The sequence below is a fragment of the Notothenia coriiceps genome, unplaced genomic scaffold (genome assembly GCF_000735185.1).
Source record: "Notothenia coriiceps isolate Sejong01 unplaced genomic scaffold, NC01 NC01_scaffold00013590, whole genome shotgun sequence".
NCBI classification, from domain to species: Eukaryota; Metazoa; Chordata; class Actinopteri; order Perciformes; family Nototheniidae; genus Notothenia; species Notothenia coriiceps.
In genome coordinates this window covers 150485-158225 of record NW_011346291.1, presented here as the reverse complement: position 1 = coordinate 158225, position 7741 = coordinate 150485, and the positions used below count along the sequence as shown (strand labels likewise).

General features: G+C 41.1%; 1 long non-coding RNA gene across 2 annotated transcripts; it reads left to right on the top strand.

Moving 5' to 3' along the window:
- Positions 1 to 2040: 2040 nt before the first annotated feature.
- On the top strand, positions 2041 to 3673 carry LOC104947981 (uncharacterized). 2 transcript variants are annotated; one of them, XR_798613.1, is made up of 3 exons: positions 2041 to 2260; positions 2452 to 3075; positions 3645 to 3673. It is a non-coding gene; the product is annotated as an uncharacterized lncRNA (long non-coding RNA). The 2 variants fall into 2 exon arrangements; XR_798614.1 differs by having other exon boundaries at positions 2041 to 2330.
- The last annotated feature ends 4068 nt before the right edge of the window (positions 3674 to 7741 follow it).

Sequence of the window (7741 nt, the reverse complement as noted above, 5' to 3'; positions counted from 1 at the left end):
ATTGTTGCCTCTGTGTTTAGTGTCCTGTCCGTCTGTAACTGTGTGTGGTGGTGTTACCACTGAACAGGTCTCTCTTGAGAATGAGACCTTGTGTCTCAATGAGATTCACCTGTATAAATAAAGGTTAAACAAAAAAATGAATGAACAAATTCAGATAATTAACGTTTTGCGGCATATCATCACATTTCAAATCACAATGAACATTGCAAATGTTGCCAATAATCAGTAAGGGGCTGTTGTTAGACAGAAGAGATTGCTACTAGCTTTTGGAAGAGTTAGTACCTGCATAAAGCTCTCTAAAGACTCCTGTGAACAGAAAGCTACTCCCCATCTGTTCATTTATACATGAGATAAGTTCTCCCACATAGCAGCTGTTTTCCTTGCTGTATATCTTGTCTCTTTCGCTCCTTTTTGTTCACACTCTCTTCCCTCATCTGCCTCTCATGTCACAGCTCTTAGCTGATGTTAGCATGCATTACCAAAGCAGCCACATCGAAGCTCTTTTTGTCCAATAAGCTGAATTTAATGGAAATTCTTAAAGGTGTCTAACAACACAATATCCTTTTCACTCATGTAATGTAAGTTTTAGGGAGATTGCAACATATTTTTAAAATTTGTATTGATTTATCTACTTGTGTAATTGTGGGACCTAAATGATCCATTTTGATTTAATTTTGCAGCATTAATATTCATACTTTAAATATTGTAGAAAGAAATAACCATGTTGTTCAACTCATACATTTATGCAAATAGGATATACATTGCATCTCTTAACAGCTTTATGCCTTTAGGTCCTTATATTCTATGAATTAATGTGCAACAGATCAACAATGCAGTCTCCACATTGTTTTGTGTTTGAATGATTATCAGTAAGAGACGTACTTCCAAAATGTCCATAAAACATGTTTTTTCCTAAAGACCAAATGAAAATACATAACCTCAAAATTATTTTTGCTGTTCTCTGAACATCTTGTTTTAGTTCCAGACTCTTTAACTTAGACCCAACACTGTTTAGGAGTCAGTAAAAGACCCCCAGGGTTAGATATATCAACTGGCCATATTGTTTCCATGGCAATAATAAGGTACCTGGGGGAGTTTAAGGATACTGATCAACCTACACTATACAACACCACCATCACACATTTTCCCCTTATACATGGCCTCCACCCAACTATTAGTTTTGTTTGATGTCTCTGGAGGTAATAGGTAGGTGTGTGTCTGAAATGGGGCCCAATCATTTGGGGGATTGTAGCAGCAGACTGGAGGGGACAGTTTGTATTCCCTCAAACAACATGGAATTTACAACCTCCGACACTCCCTCCTTTCTGAGCCTTTAAGCAATTTCACTGTTAAAGCTGCTTGTGTGGCACAAGATGAACTAGTATTTATAACATGAAAGGAGAATACATTTAAATTGGACCCCATGGAGGAAATGAAAAGGGAAAAAAGTGGTGAATTACCTCTTTCATAGATGTCTTATTATGCACCCTTCATAAAACATTTAAATTCGAATTAATCCCTTTCTTCTTTCACACTTTTTCTTTCCTTTTGAGGTTTTTGTATCTGTTACAAAGACCTCCCCCATTTAAAAAAATCTATAAATCAACAAAAAAAATCGTTAACTTTTACAATCCAAGGGTTTATTAGTGACTGTTAAAACATGTTGACTTAGCATATTAACATTTATGACTACAAACATTATATCTCATTAGAAGGTCCAACACCCATCTCACTTTATTCATGATTTACCAACATAAAAAAACTCCTCTTTTGAATTTTAATTGCGTTTACTGATCTGTAAAGCACTGACAAATGATTTATTTACCCAAAGAAAATCCTTATTTAAAAGCTGCGATGTGGTAACAATGTAACATTTTAGACAGGTGTGGTATGTTACCATAATTATACAACATTTCAGCATCATGCACACATGACCCACAGCATCTGAGCCAGTGACAGCCAGCTGTTCAGACAGGGAGCCCGGAGTTCCTCGAAACCCCTGGGAGGGAGTGTCTGGTGATCCCTCCTCACCGCCGAATCTCTCGCTCCCTCCCCTCTCTCCTCCCCCTCCCTCTCTTCGCATCTCTGTTTTGCCTGGACTGAGGGACGCATGCGGCTGGATCAGTGTCCCCGCGTCTCCCGGAGCGGAGCCAACCATCCCACCCCAGACGGCCGGAGTGTTTCCCTCCGCCCTCTTTGAAGATTCATCAGACGGCTTTCCCCGCGCTTTACCGCCGAGCGTCAGAGAGCAGCGTGCCAGGTATCATGACGCACCACAAAATTGGGCACTTGCTTGGACTTCTCTCCCTTGAGTCTTGAGACATGCGGAGGTGCCCATGCTGTTTAAGTCTTACCGGCATACGATACTTTTGCAGCCATGTCTGTCATCTCTGACTCTGTCCTACGTTTTATGTTGTTGTCAGTGTTTGATGATGTCATTATTTATTTCAGATGGATCCTTGCTCTGTCACTGCAGCGTCGCATCTCTCCAAGTGAGAAGACTCGCTCTGCAAATGCGCTTGAACAAACTTGGACCGCTGCCTCTGTCCGTTGCGAGCAAATCCAATCCAGGCTCATCTCCAGCTCTGCAAACCTCTGTCTCTGCTGACTAACGATGTGGAGGACAGTGGTGTGACACTGCAAGGAGACTTCACAGCCCAGAACTATTACCTAACTATTCCACATAAACTTTTTAAAGCGCTATCTTTGAGGTGGAAAAAAACTGGAGACCGCACACCTCTTCGAGCGTTTTATCTTTTCACCTGGAATAAACTGACTGTCCAAAATCCAAAATAGATCCGACTCCAAGGGATGCGTAAACGAGCATGATGCTCTGCTTTCTGCCGCTGTTAACACACATAGGGAACGAGGTCGGATTATAAACTATGTGGAGTCATTTCTGAGGATTATTGATTCGCTGCTCACCCCGGGTGTATGGAGAAGAGCAGCCCGAGGATGACGGGCGGAACCCGGGAGGCACCTGTGAACTCCTCTCCAGCGGTGGCGTCCAACGCGGAGGGCGAGGAGATCGAGGTTTTGGAAAGCACTGACGTCCTCCCCGTGGCTCAAGAGGACGTAAGTCTAACACACAGTCACCCTAAGTGCACACATGACCACTGATACAGATTCACATTTTCACTATTTCAATTACGCAGCAGGACCTCCACTTTCCAGCTATACAATCCATTCCAAGCTAAATCAAAAGATATGCCTAAAACACATTTTAGATGTTTTTTTATCCAACATATGGGTTTTAAGGAAATTAATTTTACAGAAAAATTTGAGTAGCTTACTTTCTATAAATATGATATACTTTGCTCTCACACACATTACTTTTGCTCTATAGTTGTTTCAAACATTCAAATAGCTTACTGTATAAGAAACCCCTTAGACATTATCAACACTTTGGTATCTTATTATCTTTTGTTGTAACTCATTGAACACACTGATCGGATGATAGCAGTCTGTGATTTTAACATTGCAATTGAGGGAAATAGAGGGAAGAACTTTTGGCAAATTATTGCATTAATAACATTATAAACATTATTTCAACACAGGTGCTCCTCTTCACTTGGGCACCTGTGTCTGAGATGTTTGTCCTATCTCTTTACTTCTTCACTTTTCTCTTTCTTTCTATGTCTAAGCAATGGAAGTCTCTGTTTGACAAGGTATGTAATGCAAGCAACAGCGGCTTGAATCTTTCACAATATGCATGTTTCACTCAGCTGTGTTGTCTCAACTATGTTTGATCTGTGGGTGACCCCTAACTTGACTCTGTTATTAGCTTGCCAACACAGATGTATTGACCAGATAAAGCACTCCATTGTCCTGCTTAAAGGTCATGAAACGTGGGGAGATTTTAGATGAACAGAATGCTATATTTCACCATAGGCATCAAACAGGAAACAGGATAAAGTAACTTTTTTAATGTCATAACAGTCCTAGTTCAATAGGTCAATACGTCTATAAATGACTTTTGATGCTGTGCTTTTTACAGATTCTGTCCATGTATCATGGCCTTAACACCATCATTATGCTGTCACACTGGCTTTATAACTAATGTAAGTGACTTAAACCTGCACTAGGACATGGTGCACCTTGGCACCAAGAGATAGCTGTCAGAAAGGACATGACTCATGATGCCAAACTTCACAAATATTGCTCATGTATGCCATGCCTGCTGAGTTGTGCATCTCATGCTGCTGAATACAGAAATGATTGTACCACTCACTCAATGCTGTTTTCATATGCTGGTTAGGGCTGATTCGTTCTCCCTTTCTGTGGGTAAACATACCCGGCACCAGAATGTAATTTGGCTAAATGATGTGAACCTATCAGGTCTCAGCTGGTGGAGATGGCTCAGTGTTCTCTCTGCTGATTTAGGCTGATTAGACAAATGTATTTTTAGTTCAGAATCTTGCCTAGTGCAGCTTTAAATCCTTTACCTGCTGGGTAAAAATAATTATGGCATAAAATGTAACCAAGCTGCAGCTTTGTCGGACCAACCTCCTGCTGACGGGAGAGCATCAGAGGAGTGAGAGCACATTGGAGGCTGTGGGTGTGTTGTCCGCTGACACTGACCCTGATAATGCAATTGGGGCGATACATAATCCGTGATGCATTGATCCATCAGTAAGAACGATCTTGTAAGAAACAAACATGAGCATGCATACACGCACGCACGCACGCACGCACGCACGCACGCACGCACGCACGCACGCACGCACACACACACACACACACACACACACACACACACACTCACACACATATTAATAAAGCCAAGAAACCCCAGGAGAAGAGAAACAGATCGGCTGATCATGCATGAAGCATGTTTGACTGCCAGACGGCAAACGGGCTCCCTGCTATCACACACACACACACACACACACACACACACACACACACACACACACACACACACACACACACACACACACACACANTTCTCCTTTGCCGAGATAATCCATCCCACCTCACAGGTGTGGCATATCAAGGCCAGCCTAAGGCACACCTGTGCAATAATCATGCTGTCTAATCAGCATCTTGATATGCCACACCTGTGAGGTGGGATGGATTATCTCGGCAAAGGAGAAGTGCTCACTATCACAGATTTGTTCAGATTTGTGAACAATATTTGAGAGAAATGGTTATTTTGTGTATATAGAAAATGTTTTAGATCTTTCAGTTCATCTCATGAAAAATAGGAGCAAAAACAAAAGTGTTGCGTTTATATTTTTGTTCAGTGTATGTATTAAAATTGCAACTGTAATCAAAAACATATTTAGATGTTGTTACCTTTAGAGAGTGAGAGTCAGCTAAGTTTATGGACGGTTATATTTTTTTATTTAGCCTTTATTTATACAGGTGAATCTCATTGAGACACAAGGTCTCATTCTCAAGAGAGACCTGTTCAGTGGGAACACCACCACACAAAGTTACAGACAGGACAAGAAACACAGAGGCAAAACTCAAATAAAACATCGGTTATACATGTATTTACATCCAATTTGGTTGCACATTTTTAAACACATTTTAAATCCCACAGAACAGCACAGACAGTTACACCTTATGTCGGGAAGTGTTGATGTAAATCACATTCGGTGTTTTATATAGATATGTTGCATATAATTTCTTCCGGAAAAGTCAAGAAATGTGTGACATGCTGCTATTCACATTAATATGATCTTATTAATCCATAAACCTGTTACTGTTAATGAGATTTGATTTAGTAAGATTAAGTTGAAATTGTATCAGTGGGCAAGACATTTAAAAATTGGAATGTAGTCTGTGCATCTCAACATACAGAATGTCCTTAACATGATAACTTCACAGTGCTATCTGCGGGGGGGGGGGCCCTCACAGCAGTAGTAGGATAAAGTACACATCAGAAAATGTAGGTCAGAGGTATATGTCAACATGGCGCCTGGCAGCTCCATGCGTAAATAACAAATGTCTTGACTTGCTTTAGTAAACATGTTTAAGTTATGGTTACAACGTAAGTGAAGTGGAATGTTAAGACCATTAATCGTGCACTGCATTTTGTTATAATTCCCAGTGTAAACACACTCAAAATAGCAATTGCAACCGCAGAAGTCCAAAAATTGAGACAAAGGACATATTGCCTATTAGTATTATATAGCTAACTCGCTAGCTTGTGCTATTGTAAATACTACATCAGAGTTATTTTAATGCCTACTCTTTTAACTCTAGGTCACATATGTCAAACTCAAGGCCCAGGGACCAAATCAGGCCCTTGGTGGATTTCATTTCGGCCCGCAGGATAATTCCTAATTACTATTAGATCTGGCCCGCCGGTATATTGCACGCACACCTTCACTCAATCCTGAGGGTTTCTTCAGCTCAGAGCCTGAGTGTGTTCGGAAACGTCCGTGGTAAATGGTGGTCGTTTTGGCATGTATATTGTGTGATGTCCTTTCTGATTGGGGGTTGTACCTATAGTCCTACTCCAACATGGGAACTTCGTTAGGCGCATAGCCACTAGTCAAACTAAAGGTATACATCATTTGTCGTAGTAAAGTAGCCGAACCTCCCAAAGACAAGAACATTGGACCTGAGGGGAGAGAGGTCCATCACTGTCGACTTGAAGTCCTTGGGACCGACTCCTGCGTCCCTCAGTTGGACGTTCCTGGACAGGTACTAGGGAGTGTCTTTGGTGTGTTTTCTGTGACACTCAGATGTATTTTGTCGGAGTGATGATTTATTACGTGAGTGCTTCTTAAGTATTGTTCGTAACCTAATAATATATCTTTACTGAGAAGTGCTTTTTTGATCAAGTAGAACATTAATGTTCATAACAGTTTCTTTTGTGTTTTATGTACATTAAGACTTTCACAAAAAACGTTAGGAATGAGTATTTGTAAAAAATATATGAGTGAACAACTTGCGAACATCACTCCGTGGTTTTTATATTCTGAAGGTCCAATATTGACCACAACTTGAAATGACTACCACCCACCAAACTTAAACTTCCTATGGTGAGCTCACCAACTCGCGCCAATTGTTAGATTGAGCACTAGGATAAGACAGCACTCAGATTGAGGGAGCACGAAGGCGCCTTAGCGGTACAAGCAAGACGACGAGCGCGTTACACGAAGTGTGTAACTGAAGCTGTAACTCTACGTCTGAAGACGTTGATCTCGTCCAGCGCCTAGGAGTGAAGTGTTATGACTGTCACCCTCGGCTTCGTTTCTCCTCACGTCAGGTCAGCCATCAATTATAGCCTCTCCTGCCTCTGATGGCGAGGAGTACCGACAATGACACGTTTTCAAATAACCTTTACTTTTACACTACATAACGTGTATAGATTGCGAGCCTTGATTAGGTTATAGAATTATTAGTATAAATAGCATTCTATATGTTTTGTTTGACTATGTTGTAATTTGTAATTTATTAGTCAACGTAAGGACAATGAAATACCGCGACACGATAAGACCGATCGAGAGAATATTCGTAGTCAGTAAAGCCAAATTACTGTATATGTAAAAAGAGTATCGCAGGTGCTGTTGTCGCAAGTTCTTTTGATAATAGGAGTACGATTATACATCTCTGGCGTTTCGCTACGGGCGAACGAACAAAGGGCCCCTCTCATCTTTTTCCCGTCTTCCTTCACATTGTAGGCATACATTGAGTCACACGCGAGCCACTACGATCGAGTTCGGTCTATAGACCGTAGATTAGATATATGGGTTTCGATTTTGTTAGACCCACGTTCAAGTAG